Genomic DNA, 16,265 nt, shown 5'->3' on the forward strand with positions numbered 1-16,265 from the left:
GGTAATACGTGTTTCTTGAAGTCTCGGTTTTCACTAACTGAGGAGCGAGACAGAAAGAGAGGGAAGACTCGGAGGCTTAGAGGCCGTAATTTATGGGGACTTGGGGAGGCCGTGTGCGCAGGAGCACCATTTTATTTGCAAGACTGAAGAGGCTTGCTTGCAGGCGCAGCCGTCTCCTTCTGCTGAGAGTGAGGGGGCCCCTGGAGGGTGGGGGTCCCCCGCATCGTGAGGGGTTCGGGGGCCTGTGTTACGCCCCTGTGAAGAGCCACAAACACATAAAAGAAGTAAAGCAATTTGAGGTCTGTCTACAGACATCTTTAGCTGTGCGCCTCTTTTCTTAACAAGCATTTGCAACGCAATAGGTCCCGCATTCAAGCGAGTTTGAGCTATTGGCATTGTAAATGACAATGCCTTTTATTTATGTTTTGGGTTTTAAAACATAAATAAAAGGCATTGTCATTTACAATACTAAAAGCTTAAACTCTCGCAAATATGAGACCTATTGCATTGCAATAAAGGGCCTTCTCAACCGCTTGTTAGATTGTAAATATTAGAGGAAGATGCTTGCAACATCTTCAAAGTAGTAATAAATAGTGCAGTGAATAAGATGTGTAAATGTTGTAAATCACACAGACACAAAGTGTGAAGTGAGAGTTTCATATAATCCGAGCTATAAAAGTGCTCCAACACCTTTCACTCTGCGATTACACTGTTGCGGCTCAGGAGGAAGAGCGAGCGGGGGGGGGGGGGGGGCTATTTCCTGCCCTCTCCGTGATTTGAGTGTGCAGTGTGGCATTGTGTAATGTCATTGTTATCTTTGGCCTAATAAAAAACACTCCAACTGTAGTAGGACCCCGGCTTCACCTCCTGGTGCAGGGCGGGCTGTGCTATATGGCAGGCATGGAGGGAGGGATGGTATTAGCTGCAGCTCCGGCCTCATACAGTGATCCTGCTATTACTAGTGAGCGAGAGGTGCTACGGTGGTATTGGTGGTGGTGGTATTGGTGGTGCTGGTATTGGTAGAGCTGGTACTGGTGGTAGCTGCATTAGTGGTATTGGTGGTGGTGATATTGGGGGTGGTGGTGGTGGTATTGGTGGTGGTATTGGTGGTGGTGGTATTGGTGGCGGTATTGGTGGTGGTGGTAGCTGTGGTATTGGTGGTGTTGGTATTGGTGGTGGTGATATTGGTGGTGGTGATATTGGTGGTGGTGGTATTGGTATTGGTGGTGATGGTGGTATTGGTAGTGGTGGTATAGTTGGTATTGGTGGTGGTGGTATTGGTGGTTGTGGTGGTAAAGGTGGTGGTGGTATTGGTAGTGGTGGTATTGTTGGTGATGGTGATATTGGTGGTGGTGGTATTGGTATTGGTGGTGGTGATGGTGGTATTGGTGGTGGTTGTATTGGTGGTGGTGGTGGTGGTATTGGTGGTGGTGGTATTGGTATTGGTGGTGGTGGTATTGGTGGTAGTATTAGTGGTGATATTGGTGTTGGTGGTGGTGATATTGGTGGTGGTATTGGTGGTGGTGGTATTGGGGTGGTATTTTTGGTATTTGAATGGTGGTGGTGGTGGTATTGGTGGTTGTATCGGTGGTAGTGGCATTGATGGTGGTGGTATTGGTGGGGGTACTGGTGGTTGTTGTATTGGTTCTGGTGGTGGTATTGGTGGTATTTGTGGTGGTGGTATTGATATTGGTGGTGGTGGTATTGGTGGTGGGTGATATTGGTGGTGGTGTATTGGTGGTATTGGTGGTGGTGGAGGTGGTGGTATTGGTTTTGGTTATATTGGAAGTGGTGGTATTGGTGATGGTATTAGTGAAGGTATTGGTGGTGGTGGTAGTGGTGATGTTGGTATTGGTGGTATTGGTGGTGATGGTGGTATTGGTGGTGGTATTGGTGGTGATGGTGGTACTGGTGGTGGTATTGGTGGTGGTATTAGTGGTGATGGTGGTATTGGTGGTGGTATTGGTGATGGTGGTATTAGTGGTGGCATTGGTGATGTGGTATTGGCGGTATTGGATTGGTGGTGGTATTGGTGGTGGTTATATTGGTGGCGGTATTGGTGGTGGTATTGGTGGTGGTGGTATTGGTGTTGGTGGTGGTATTGGTGGTGCTGGTGGTATTGGTGGTAGTGGTGTTGGTGATGGTGATGGTGGAGGTGGGGCATTGGTGGTGGTGGTATTGGTGGTAGTGGTATTGGTGGTGGTACTATTGGTGATGGTGGTATTGGTATTGGTGGTGGTGGTATTGGTGGTGGGTGATATAGGTGGTGGTGTTATTGGTGGTGGTGGAGGTGGTGGTATTGGTTTTGGTAATATTGGTAGTGGTGGTATTGGTTATGGTATTAGTGAAGGTATTGGTGGTGGTGGTAGTGGTGATGTTGGTATTGGTGGTATTGATGGTGATGGTGGTATTGGTGGTGGTATTGGTGGTGATGGTGGTACTGGTGGTGGTATTGGTGGTGGTATTAGTGGTGATGGTGGTATTGGTGGTGGTATTGGTGATGGTGGTATTAGTGGTGGCATTGGTGATGTGGTATTGGCGGTATTGGATTGGTGGTGGTGGTATTGGTGGTGGTTATATTGGTGGCGGTATTGGTGGTGGTATTGGTGGTGGTGGTATTGGTGGTGGAATTGGTGTTGGTGGTGGTATTGGTGGTAGTGGTGTAGGTGATGGTGGAGGTGGGGGCATTGGTGGTGGTGGTATTGGTGGTAGTGGTTTTGGTACTATTGGTGATGGTGGTATTGGTGGTGGTGGTGGTATTGGTGGTGGGTGATATAGGTGGTGGTGTTATTGGTGGTGGTGGTGGTATTGGTATTGGTGGTATTGGTGAAGGTGGTGGTATTGGTGGTGGTATTGGTAGTATTTGTAGTGGTGGTATTGGTGGTGATGGTGGTGGTATTGGTGATGGTGGTATTGGTGGTGATGGTGGTATTGGTGGTGATGGTGGTATTAGTGGTGGTATTGGTGATGGTGGTATTGGATTTTGGTGGTTGTATTGGTGGTGGTATTGGTGGTGGTGGTGGTGGTATTGGTGGTGGTGGAATTGGTGGTGGTGGTATTGGTGGTGTTGGTGGTATTAGTAATAGTGGTATTGATGATGGTGGAGGTGGTGGTATTGATGTTGGTGGTATTGGTGGTAGTGGTGGTGGTATTGGCGGTGGTAGTATTGGTGGTGGTGTTGTATTGGTGTTGGTGTTGCTGTTAATAAAATAGGCTTTTGAAAACAACCTGGTAGGTGGCTTAGTGAAGATGACATGTAACACAGATATGCTGTTGTCAGCTTCAGCCCATTAGCACACGATTATGTGCTATTATAAAAATGCTGAGGCCCAGGGATCCCAATTCTGGAGAGAATTGCTCAATTTGTCAAATTAATTATTTATTTCGTGTGTAGGAAGACTCAAGGCACTGGACCTCTATGGCCTCAGAAAATGTACATGCATTCAGTAGTGAGTCAGTTTCACTCCTTCTTGAAAAGATATTCTTGAGAAACAAAAAAGTCAAATCAGTTACTGAATCCAAGGTATTATTATATTGTTCAAATGAGGGGCTTGTGTTTCAGTTGATCCAGTTATTTAAACAATTATATTCATCAGAGTGAAGCGAACAAGCCAATTTTGAAACAAAGGTGAGCAGCCAACACGTGTTTCGCCCTTATGGCATGATTTCTGGCCAGGGCTTTCTCAAGGCTTAATATTCAGGACACTGCGTAATGCAAACGCTTCATATATCACACTTCAAGGTCACTGTATAATACATACGATCCGGCCTCTGCACCAGGAGAATTGAACAAGAGGAAAAAAAAGGGGAAGGAGACAGAATGAACAAAGAAAGAAGAGGGAGGGCATAAAGATAGAAAAGAAGATGGAGGAAGAAAGAAGGGAAAAATGAGAAAAGGGAGAAAAAGGAAGAGAAAGAAGAACAAAAGTAGTGAGTACGAATGCCTGTGAGCTAATTGATTTAAATACCAATGTTGCAAAATGTACTTGGCTGCGTGTACTATAACCGGCTAATATTAAGCCCTTGACTTAAAAATTTTTTATTCTGAAATACTTGTGCTCCTCCTTAATTATTAGCATATTACACAGTGCACAGATAGAATTATATAGTGCATATTTACATTGATACTTTTAACAACAGAGAATGGGAATCTAAATAATTATACTCTTAGTTCTCGTTTATATGACATCAATTTATAAGAGTCTCTGCATAGAGTGGAACGAGTCCCACTCATCTCGCGTTTACATACATACAGATAAAAGCGTGGGAAATTCAAATGGTTGCAATTGGTATTAATACGAACGAGTGGTGTCATGAAAAACCGGGTTCTCCCCGTTTTGAGGAGACGAAAGGCAGAGACCCTGAGGGTCGATAGTGCAGGTTAAGGGGCCGCTTGCTGTTGAGGTTACTTACTTTAAGGTTCAGAAGACTGCAGTCTCGGAGTAATTCCAGGTGCTAGTGTTTCCCACCGCAATGTATTCGCGTTGTGGTACGCGGCCATCTTTAAGAGGCTAACGGTGCCGATCACGTGCCTACGGCATTAGTGATGGTACTGCTTAAGATCTAAAGCGCCATCTTGTGATGTAGTAGTTATATAATAGTGCCTCATTATGTATATACAAAGGGCAACGGGAGTTCAAATAAAGATCGAAAACGATGATCAAAAACAATGAGAAGGGAATCTTGAGGGCAGAGGTGATCAAATGCTTATCGAACTACCTATTTTTGAGAACTGCAAATGTTACGCGGCCATCTATAAAAGGCTCTCGGGGCCGATCACGTGTCTACATCATTAAAGATGGTACTGTTTGTAATCTGGAGCGCCATCTTGTGATGTGGTAATGTTGCATAATAATGCCTTATTATATGTGTGCAGAGGGCAACGTAAGTTCAAATAAAGATCAAAGTTAAAAAAGGGAAATCTTTAAGATAAATGTAGTCAAATACTTTTCAAACTACCCATTTTTAAGAGCCATGAATGAGTAAGTATCGAACCTGCCTTGCCTGCTCGAGGTGCGGTCATTAAAGGACATCAAGTTATTTGTTGATTTTTTATGGATTTTTTATTTTTTAATTTTTAATTTGGTTTCATTATATTTCCGTTTGCTAAACATGTTCATGGCCATTACACCATAGCGAACATGCGCTTTAGTGGGAAGAAGGTAAAAGATATTTAGGTAATAGCGTTTGCTAGCCCTGTTCAGGACATTATATATTCAGTGTATTTAGGAGACGGAGTAGTAAGGTTATCAAACTAATTACAGGTCTAACACCAAATGAACATTGACAACCCTTTTCAGATTGATGTGTTACAATGTGTGTAAAGGGTTAAAGAAAGGAATTTTTTTTTTTTTTTTTAAAGATACAGTGTGGGATGTATGCAATAACCAGGGTAGGGAAATGAGGAGAAGAAGATGCCTTGATTAAGCAAGGCTGTGTAAGAACATATATATTTCAGAATCAATATGTCACACAAGTTTTTCTTAGTAGCAGACTCCAGTACAGCAATACTAGTTAGTACTTCACAAGAACACCGATGTTTTATTAGAGTGTAGTTAGTTTCCAATTCTTCTAATGGCCACTCTAATCCAGCATTATATTCATTGCACGATTATGTGCTACCTGGAATTCACATTACTTAATTGGCTAATCATTTCTAAATCCTTTTACTTGGGGGGGTCGTTGAAACAGACACGTGATAAAGGGGTAAAGTGATTGAAAACGGGCACCGGAGTTATGGCTGCGGCCCTCCTGATTGACAAAACACAAGAGGTTTCAGCTGAAGCAGCGCATGTCCGGTCTACAGTAAGAGAAACTCAATAAAGTAAATAGTGCTTACAGACTAAATAAGAGGTCCTGTGTAACAACCGAAGTAAAGGGGCCCGTAGCCATGCGAGGTTACAAATGAAGAGAAGGCCGTACTAAGGAGGGATTAACAAGCCTATTAACGAATCTGAAGGCAGCATTTACGAAAGACAATGACACAAGCCAATGAAAAATATTGGCGGAGAGTGGGCGCAACTTCTCTGCCATACTCTACTACAGCAGTCTTGCAGAGTGAGCAGAGCGTGCAGTGCATGCGCGCTGCCCCTAGGCTTGACACTCAAAGGGGCTTCATAGTAGTGTTTCTCACTCATCACATGATACTGGCTGTTTGGTGTGGCAGTCCACCTGAAGACATAGGCATGTGGCATAGGCAGTAACAATTTTAAATGTCAAATCTTTACATTTTTGGCACTTTCAATTCATTATTCTACCACTGCACACCACAGGATTTCAAAAGCCACCGTAGCATCACCAACCTAGCATTTCACTAATACCTAAAACCACCATGCTGTCACGCAATATGACACATGCTAGTACTATATGACACCTGCCCGTCATCACCATACCACCACCCCATCTCCCCACTATCACCATCCATCATTACAGAAATACTTCTTAGCAGTGCACTACCACATAGCATTGTGACACTAGCATGCACCACCAATGTGCTCCCCTCCGTAGCCGTACACTACCACCTGAAAGTACAGCACAACCATTGTTCCATGTAGAATGTGTGCTCGCGCACAATACCTGCTGCCAGACAGCGCCACACACTCTCCAAACGCTGGCGCTTCACTGTTCCATGCAAGATACAGTTTGTCAGCCAATTGGGTTAAAACCATGATAGACACTGACAAATTGTCACTTTCTTGGATATGAAATGTGAGTTGCAATGGCAAAGAGTTTACAAGGCCGTGCGGACGAGCAGAATGCGTACAAAAGGACTTCCAGAGTTTTCCTCTAGTCTGCATGGGTTTTGCCAAAGTGTTTCATGGAAAGTGGAGCAGGCAGCTGTTACACATGCTGCATGCTCTATTAGTGTGTGGGGGGGGAAGGGGTCTGAAAGGATGCAGCAGCCACGTCCAGGAGCCCGATGCAGGAATGTATCTATTGTTGGCAGTGGAACTGATAACAAATAATGTACAGTATGTGTTGGAAAGCGCTGGGTAAAATTGCCCAAAATAAACAGTGGATTCTACCTGTCTCCAAAATCTAATCACATCCTTTAAGAATTAAGCATACAAGCACTCAAAGCATTTAAGTACAAAGCATTATCCTTTGATGGCAGACAGCCATACCAAACTAGTGGCTGAATAAGCAGAGAATCGGCCAGGGACCAGGGTTCAATTCCCGACGCGGCAGGGTCGTGGACCAGGGTCAAAACCGGACTCGATAATTCTCGCCTCGGTACCTACTCTAACCAGGAACACACTCGGCAACTCTGGGCATTAAGCTTGCCTCATCTCTACAACGGCCCCCCACAGACGCCGGGGATGCCTGGTTTCACCTTGGAGATACCCAGAAAGGGACCATCTCACAGGGATAGCCAGGACGGGTTCCCCAGCGGTCTACAGCGCCGGGACGCCCAGTTGCTGGGGCAGCTGTGCGCTTTACATGTCTACAACATTTACATTTACAATTGTGCAGCGTGAAACTGGAAAATTTGGTATCAGTCCCTGCTTGATCAAATTGTATGATCCTAGGCAAATACATTATTTCACCGAGCATCCTTTTTGTTCCTTATCACATATGAGAACAGCTCAAATACTTGAGTTGGGGGATGTGCAATCTACAACAAAACATGTGTTTTATTTTATAGCCTATAAAGTTGTTCTATCTTTAATAAGAATCTTGGCCAGTTATACTGCATACTTGACTTGGCCCTTTGTTCACCTATAGCATTGTCATCAGATCTGGGTCAGGAATGTTTCTCAAGTCATGTTTAAAAACACCCACTTTAAATGAATACTTTTCAAATAAACGGATCTGTTAATGTGAAATTCTCCTGCATAAAAAATATGTTTCCTTGAATCTTGAAGACAACTTATGATATTTTAACGTGATGTTTGTTGCACAATTTACATGTCAAGTATTTTGGAGGCCCTGTCTCAGACATAGTGTTTTAGAGTAGGAGCCGACCCATGGCTCAGCTCTCCCTATTAATTTGTTGGCTCACCCACCTCTACTCACTCCCCTCTCTGCAGTGTGCTGCTGACAGTTGTTAATTTGTGTTTCCTTGCCTTCCGTGGCACAGAGGGTCCGCTCCTCAGGCTATTTTATTATGTCTCAAGTATGCTGCCAGCAACAGAAAAATCATACATGTCACCAAGAATTTAAGTGAGATGAAAAAAGTGGGGAATCTCTAATATGGGCATGGAAAAAAAGAAGTGTGTTACTGTGGTTTGTTTAACGAGTAGTGGTCTTCAGAGTGTCACAATCACCCGCTCACCTAAAAGAACTGCAGTCTCATTTACTTTTGCCCTGCCACTGTTTAAGGCACTTTGTATGTCCTTCTCACGCTTTTCAATATAATCACAGTTACAATGGCACCAATGCTCTCTGCACTCTGGAGAGGGGCCAACAATTGGATGATCAGTATACTGCACACCACTTTGAGCCCCTGAAAAGCATTCTGCAAACCTTACCCTTCCATCAGCCTCAACTCTAGAGTTCTCCATTGTGACTATTAGACCTATCAGCCTTAGGGTGGTCTTCTCCCAAACCTTTTTCCTGCTTGCCTCTAATTTTGCTGAATTAATTTTGTTGGCCTTAGGACTCTGAGCACTTTACCACTGCCTAACTGTGCTAAATAGCATGTGCTCTCTCCCATACACGTGGTTTGATTGACTTATACACAATTGGAATATTTGATCCACCTATAAGTCCCTAGTAGAGTGTCCTACATGTGCCCAAGGCGTGTAAATTAAATGCTGCAAGTAGGCCTGCAGCACTGATTGTGCCGCCCACTCAAATTGCCCTTTAACATGTCTCTGGCCTGCCACTGTAAAGCCTGTGTGTGCACTTTACACTGCCAAGTCAACTTGACATTAAAACCCCTTGCCAATCCTTAAACCCTCCTTTTATTACATATAAGTCATCCCTAAGGTAGGCCTTAGGTAGCCCACAGGGCAGGGTGCTGAGTAATCAAAAGGTAGGACATGTATTTTTAAGTTTTGCATGACCTGGTAGTAAAAAACATCCACATTTATTTTTCACTACTGTGAAGCCTAGCCCTCTTCTAGGTTAACATTGGGAATTCCTTATTATACTTTATAAACTGTAATTCCTGACTGGGAAGGAGTAGATCTATCATGTTTCATGTCACTGGGATGGTAATGATAAATCCTCTTTACTGGTAAAGTCAGTCGAATTTATCATTACCCTTTTAAAAAGACTACTTTTAGAAAGATGGCATTTTTCTACTTTTAGCCCTGAGTGCCTGCAGCTTGTCTTCAATACACGTCTGGGGTGGAGGACAGCTAGACTTTGTGATTCCCGATAGACAGCCACGCACAAAGGGAGCCTAGGTGTGATCGGTGGGCCATCCACATCCTGATGGGTTATCCTGGGCAGGATGGGAGGGAGGAGCTGATACGTACACCTGAATGCATTCCCCCTGTAGTGGGTTTGGAGCCACGGCAGGAAGAAAGAATCTCCGTGCATTTAAAAGACCCTTCTTTGAAGTCACCCCTACTTCAATGGCACAACTGGGTATAAGAAATGGACCTCTGACCCTACCACTTCAATACACTACAGGACCTGAAAATGGATTGGATGAGAGGCAATATGATGACACAGGTGAGTCAAGTACAACACAAAACAAATCACATATAAATATTTTGTATCTTCCGTCTTTTATTTTTCTTGTTGTACTTCGTAAAAACAACCAGCCAACGCGTTTCGCCCAAACACGGGCTTCTTCAGGGCAAAAAAGTATGAGTGTAGGATATGTCTTCTGACGAACAAGTCAACAAGCAAAAGGACATTGGATCTGTCAAACTAAAGTATGATGAAATGAGGCTCAATGAAGCAAGAGTAATCAATCAAATATCTGTGTAAAGGCTGATTGAATGTCGGTATTGGCCGCATCCAAATAGGCTATCCGGAGCCGTCTCCGTAAGCGGCGTCCCGTACCAAGCCTGGTAAACATGTTTACCAGGCTTGGTACGGGACGCCGCTTACGGAGACGGCTCCGGATAGCCTATTTGGATGCAGCCAATACCGCCTGGTAAACATGTTTACCAGGCTTGGTACGGGACTCACTCAGAATGGGCGAATCACTAACATGTCCCTCCCAATTGCATCTGTGTAAGGCCACCTCAGTTGGCCAGACCTCAAGAATTACACCGAAATGTTAGGAATACCTGGAAAGAAAAGCGACCTATATCGTATTCAAATTAACAACAGTAGCCTCATTACGCCACATAGTATAAACGATAAAACCTCTATCTGAATATTGACTTGTACAAGTAAATGGTTGATAAACAGTAGCCTCATTATACATTACGCCACATAGTAGTGATGGAAGTTCAGCGGCTGACATGTGCCTCTCGCACAGGAGGGTAAAGTGTCAAGAGAATCGGTTGCACAAAATAACATAACTGATAGTTCAAGAGGAGATCTAAATCGCAGTTGTACAGAAAGACTAAGTACATTATCAGTATTAAGGCCATCTTCTCAGATATAAACAAGTGGCTTGTTACAAGGTGACCTACACGTATTACTGCTGTTGATTGAATGCAAGAAGGTATCAATTACAAAGAGGTAATACACATTATAACTTTGGGCTGAAAACACAAAAAATTGAAAAAGTGTTGCTCTATTTATGTAACATCCGAGTCTGGATAGATGTTGCAGGGTGGGTGTATCAGTCAAGGTGTTCTAGATACTAAATGTAAATGCCAAACCACTGATCTTGGATGCGGATAGTCCTTCTGATGTGACTGTTGCTAGTGATGCATGACTGGTATTCAATATGATGAGGCCAATTGGTATGCAGTCTAGTATTGTTATTAAGATGTCAGGGTTGCTAATTGTGCATGACTGGTATCCAATTAGTTGAGGCCATTTTGTATGGAGTCTAGGAGAGACATCCATTTACATTCCCCTCGTATTCAGCATCTAGACCAGCAAAAACGAACTTCAGCACACAGCAAAATTACAGGAGGGAGAGGCAAAATTACAGGGGGAAAACCATGCCAAGGATGCCAGATCTAACAGGGCTCCTCGGTGGTTCTGGTGGTGAGAGATTGGGAAAGTGAAATGGATATTTGCTATGCACAAATAAGGGTGATACACAAGGGGAGAGGATGCCCAAAACAATGTGACATAATTTGGAGTGGCTGGGCGGGTGAGGGTTAGAGCAGTCTGATGCGACCTATGAGAAAGGGATGATAGGGAGGCCAGTAACATGGCTGTATGGAAAGGGGACAACAGGCAACAGGCTGACTACGAAGGAGGGGTGGCGCCAACCTCTCAGATGGGGTGCTGGGGAAGCAGATTGTTGACTGGTGACCTCAGAAAATGGGGGGAGGAAAGGTACTGCTATTTGTTGTATAAGACAGCGGTGATGTTGTAAAAAGCAATAAAATACATAATTAGAAAAAGAGTCTCTTTAGCTGAACATGAGGGAAAGGACAATTACCCACCATGTTATTGCTGCTATACTTTTTTTCGGACTATGTGATTTATTCATGAAAGCAGATTTTGAAATATTTAACAAGCGAGAAAAAGATAAATAGGAACAAATCGGCACAACGCAGTACAACAGACCGCATCACACTATAAAGCAACACACAACAGAAACACAAGACAATCAGACACAATATAAACCCAAATTTTGTATTGGCTTGTGTTATATTGTTCAGCTGCATTGTTTTCTGTGTTATGGTATTGTTACTATGTTGTGTGGCTAGTGTATTGTGTTATTATTTGCTTTTGTGGTTTGCTGTAGCACTGTGGTGTTGAGGTGTTTTGTAGTTATGTTGTGCTTTTATTCTTGTGTTTTGTGTTGTTGCATGATGTATTGGTATGTTGTTTTGATGTTATTATTGCATTTTGTTTTATAGCATATGTACGTTTTGTTTTGTTTTTGTTGTATTGCTAATACGATGTGTTGTTCTGCAATTATTGCTGTGTTATATTATGTTTTATTGTCATTTTCTGTTGTCATATTTGTTGTGTTCTTGAGTTGTGATGCTCTTGTGGTTCTGGTGTGTATGCATGTTAGTGTGCTTTGTAGTCATTGTTTTGTTGTGTTTCGCATATTGTCATGCTTTTATGTTGTGTTGTTAGTGATACTGTGTGTGTTGTTATAATGTATTGTTTGTGCTGTGTTGTAATGCTGTTGTGTTGTGTGTGTGTTAGTGTCTCTTATAGTGTTGTGTGTTTTGTTGTCTCGTTGTCTCTTGTTGTGCTTTGTGCTGTTGTTCAGTGTAGTAGGGTTCCATTGTTGATTTCAGAGTTGTTTTGTGGTGTTGTTATGTTGCATTGTTTTTATTGTGTATTTTGTTATGTGATGTTTCTTGTGTTGTATTGTGGTATGTTATTGTGGTATGTCATACTATTGTTGCTGTTGTGTTCTTAATATTTAGAGTTTTTGTTGTTTTGTTTGTAGTGTAGCATTGTACTCTTTGTGGTTGTGTTAGTGAAGGTGTTGTATTGGTAATGTGTTGCGGTTGTGTTGTGTTACTGTGGTATCGTAATATGGTAGTGGTGTTGTGTTTTTGGTTTGCAGTGGTGGAGGGTGATGATTGTTTGGTAGGAATAGATAATGTGGCACTATTACGTGGCAGTGGGCCTGATTTAGAGCTCAGAGGATGGGTCACTCCGTCACAAATGTGATGGATATTCTGTCATCCGTATTACAAGTGCATCATATCCAATGGCACTTGTAATACAGTGGACGGAGCAATCCACCCGCCAAACTGTAAATTCGGCCCAGTGTCCTAGTGGGGATGATAGTGCAATGGTAGGAAACGGTAGAACAGTAGCGAGTTTGGCTGTGTAGTGCTAGAGGGTGGTACAGTGGTGGGCAGAATGCAGTTATGGAGTGTGGCAGTAGTGGTGAAGATAAAGTATTGTCATGGTGACAATGACCATAAATTAGCCTGTACTCACCCTCTAGTGGCTTGGCACAGAGCAGTCAGGCTTAATTTAAGAGGCAATGTGTAAAGAATTTGTGCAACACTTCAAACAGTAACACAATGAAAACACCACAGAAAGACTCCACACCAGTTTAGAAATATAGATTATATTTGTATGAACAAAACAAGACCAACACAACAAATATCCAATGAGTATAACTGGGGTTATGAATTTTTAAGGAATAAACTGAAATGTAGTACTTAAAAGCATTAAGCGCCAACGGGGCTATCTGGTTGCGCTAAACTAGGTCAAATCTGAAAGTTCAGGCCGACCGCAATGGAACACGGGTTGGATACAGGGACCAGCCTTGACCCGCTGAAAAAGTACCTTAAATGCATTGACATCGAGGGCAATGCAGGGAGCAGTGGAGGCAGTTTGTCACCTCGATCCTTACGATGACGGTGATGCATCGTTTCTGAGCTGTGCAAAGTCGCAGATGCAGTGAGAATGGAGGTGCTGCCACGAGCAGCTGATGAAGCGATGTACTTGATCCTCGCAGACGCAGCAATACATTGTCATCAATGGGGATGCGCCGGTTCAGATTTGTTCAAAATCAGAGATGCATCGAGCAGTCGGTGAAGCGAGGTACTCGATCCTTGTGGCTGCAGCGATTCATCTGCATTGATGGAGATGGGTAAGTTCCAAGTGATACAATGGCGTCATTCGTTGGTTCTTGCTGAAGCAGCACTTTATACCCACTTCCAAGGGCCCAGGACTGGGTTGGCACCACTTGGCAGGGCAAGACTTGCAGCAACCAAACCAAAATCTAGGTGCTATAGCAAGGTGAGTTGACATCTGTAATGTCCTTGTGACTTAGAACAGGGGGCAAGCCAGCATGCCCTTGGAGTCACTCTGGGTTCAAGTGAGGTGGCTCCAGTTTATTTCAGTCAGGACAAAGGATAGCAGGAAGCAGAGCAACACAACAGAAAAGCAGTTCTTTCAGAGCAGCAGAGTGGCAGTCCTTTAGCAGCACAGCAGTCCTTCCTCCTGGCAGAGTCTTAACAGGTCCTGTAGTGTATAGAAAAAAATGAAAGCAGCCGGGTCAAAGGAGACTGCACCACCAGTCACTAGCAATATGCAATATTGCCCACCTCAAACATTCTGCTGCTTGTAGAACGTAAATATATGCTTGAAAATGGATTGGATGAGAGGCAATATGATGACACATGTGAGTCAAGTACAAGACAAAAAAATCACATATAAATGTTTTGTATCTTCCGTCTTTTATTTTTCTTGTTGTACTTCGTAAAAACAACCAGCCAACGCGTTTTGCCCAAACATGGGCTTCTTCAGGGCAAACAAGTATGAGTGTAGGATATGTCTTCTGACGAACAGTCAGGATTATGTGAAAAGTGATGACATTAGTCAGTGGCTCAAGGGGTGTGAGGAAGCAATGAGGTCCCACAGAGTCCCTGAGAGAGACTGGGGAGCAGGGTTGTGGAGCCGCTTCATGGCAGAAGAAAGGGATACCTAGGTAGCCTTACCAGAGGAGGATAAGATGTTCCTATGAAGGAAACTTTAATCAGGAGATTTGGCTTGACCCCAGAAGTTTAGGGCCTGTAAGAAACTTGAATCACACACGTGGGTGGAGTATGTTGCCTACTTTTGCAGAGCACTGGATGGTTGGGTGAAGGGTAGCCAGGTAAATGATTTTCAGGGGCTGTATGATTTGATGGCATGAGAGCACTTGTCTGCTAATAGTTTTCCAGAGCTACGCCAGCACTTGATTGACAGTAGGCTGACTGAGCCTAGGAAGCTTGCTGTGGAGGCAGACCGCTGGGTCAGCACCAAGGTCCACAAAGGGCATGTGGGAGACTCAGCCAAGGGTGGTCAGGGTCTCCAGCAGAGTGGGAGGGAGGGTAAACAAATGAGTTCCAAAAAGGGCCCCAAAGTAATTCCCAAAGGAACCAAGGGAAAGGTTCCCAGTCCCCCGGTGGTAAGAAACCATGGGTCTCTTCAGGTAAGCCTGCAGAGAAGGGTCCCCACAAGTGTTATGCTTGTGATCAGGTGGGTCACTTCATAGGGGATCCTAAGTGTCCAAAACCACCACCCATGGGTTTGACTAATGTAGCCTTGTGGGAGGAGTTGGGTCCCATGTAGGGTGGGAGCCAGCAGAATTGAACCTTGTCTCACTAGTAGACAGTGAGATGGTCCCAAGGACCTACCTGCCCGCTAACTCTAAGAAATACGGGCTGTAGGCGACCATAAATGGCCAGAGAGACAGTGTAGCCAGTGTGACAGCTGTCAGTTGTCTGCTAGTGTCTAAAGAGCAGGTGGTCCCCAAAGTAATTTACCCAGTAGTTCCAGCTAACAACTCAGAGTGCCTCTGTAAAGCGGAACAAGTTCCTTTTGATTGGCGGGGGTCTCAGGTACCTTGAAAGTAGCTGTGAGACCAGCCATGGCTGTTGACTGTCTGCTTGGTAACGACCTGGAGAATTCCCCTTGCAGAAGGCGGAACACAAGTCTCATCTGGAGATGCTGGGTCTGCCTGAGTGTGGCCACTCAGTCAATGGCAGACGGTAAGGGCAATCAAGAGGACCTTGAGCCTGAAAGAGTGGCACAGATGCCTGCCAGAAAGAGAAGAGGCAGAGGGTACAGGAAATTGGCCCAAAGTTCCCACAGTCCAAGAGGAGGCAAATCTTGAGAGGGATGCCCTGGAGCCTACAGGGCAGCAAGTGGCCGAACCGGGGGAACTGTCTGAGGTGACGCATTGGTAGCAGGGAGGGGCTCCTCCAGGGAGAAATTCTGTAAGGAGCAGCAAGAATGCCATTCTCTTGTTGGTTAGCGGCAGCAGGCTGCAAACCAGGCAGCAAGTGATAAGTCTGGATCATATGGGATTTACTCCTAGAATAGCCGCCTGTATAGTCAGCCTAAGGTTGCTGAGCCTGGGTCAGCTCTTGTGCTGGTGGTACTCCTGCGCTTCAGAGACTTCCTACTGGGTCTGGCTCATGGCGTACCTATGTGAGGGCATTTGGGGCAAGACAAGTCTTTTGAAAGGCCTGTTACCCACTTTTACTGACCCCATATGTGCAAGAACTCTGGCACGCATTGTAGGTCTTGCCAATCTTGCCAGGCAAGTGGTAAGCATGGGAGGAAGTGCAAGGCTCCTCTCCAACCTTTTTCTGTAGTTAGCACCCCCTTTGAGAGGGTGGGTATTGATATTGGGGGGCCACTGGACCTCAAGACAGCCATGGGCAACAGGTTCATCCTGGTCTTGGTGGTGATGCCACCGGGTACCCCAAGACTATTCCTCTTTGGACTATGACAGCCCCCATGGTGGACCGGGCGTTGAT

At 44.5% G+C, this 16,265-nt stretch overlaps 1 long non-coding RNA gene across 2 annotated transcripts in view; it reads right to left on the bottom strand.

The window, feature by feature from the left end:
* LOC146857998 (uncharacterized) overlaps positions 1-4,512 on the bottom strand; it is a 224,876-nt gene extending 220,364 nt beyond the window's left edge. The window contains exon 1 of one of the 2 annotated variants that reach the window (XR_014979975.1): positions 4,414-4,512. This is a non-coding gene — a long non-coding RNA (uncharacterized LOC146857998). The remainder of the gene's footprint in view (positions 1-4,413) is intronic. The other variant, XR_014979974.1, reaches the window with a different exon arrangement.
* Positions 4,513-16,265: the final 11,753 nt, after the last annotated feature.

The sequence above is a fragment of the Triturus cristatus genome, chromosome 3_2, assembly GCF_964204655.1.
Source record: "Triturus cristatus chromosome 3_2, aTriCri1.1, whole genome shotgun sequence".
Classification (NCBI taxonomy): Eukaryota; Metazoa; Chordata; class Amphibia; order Caudata; family Salamandridae; genus Triturus; species Triturus cristatus.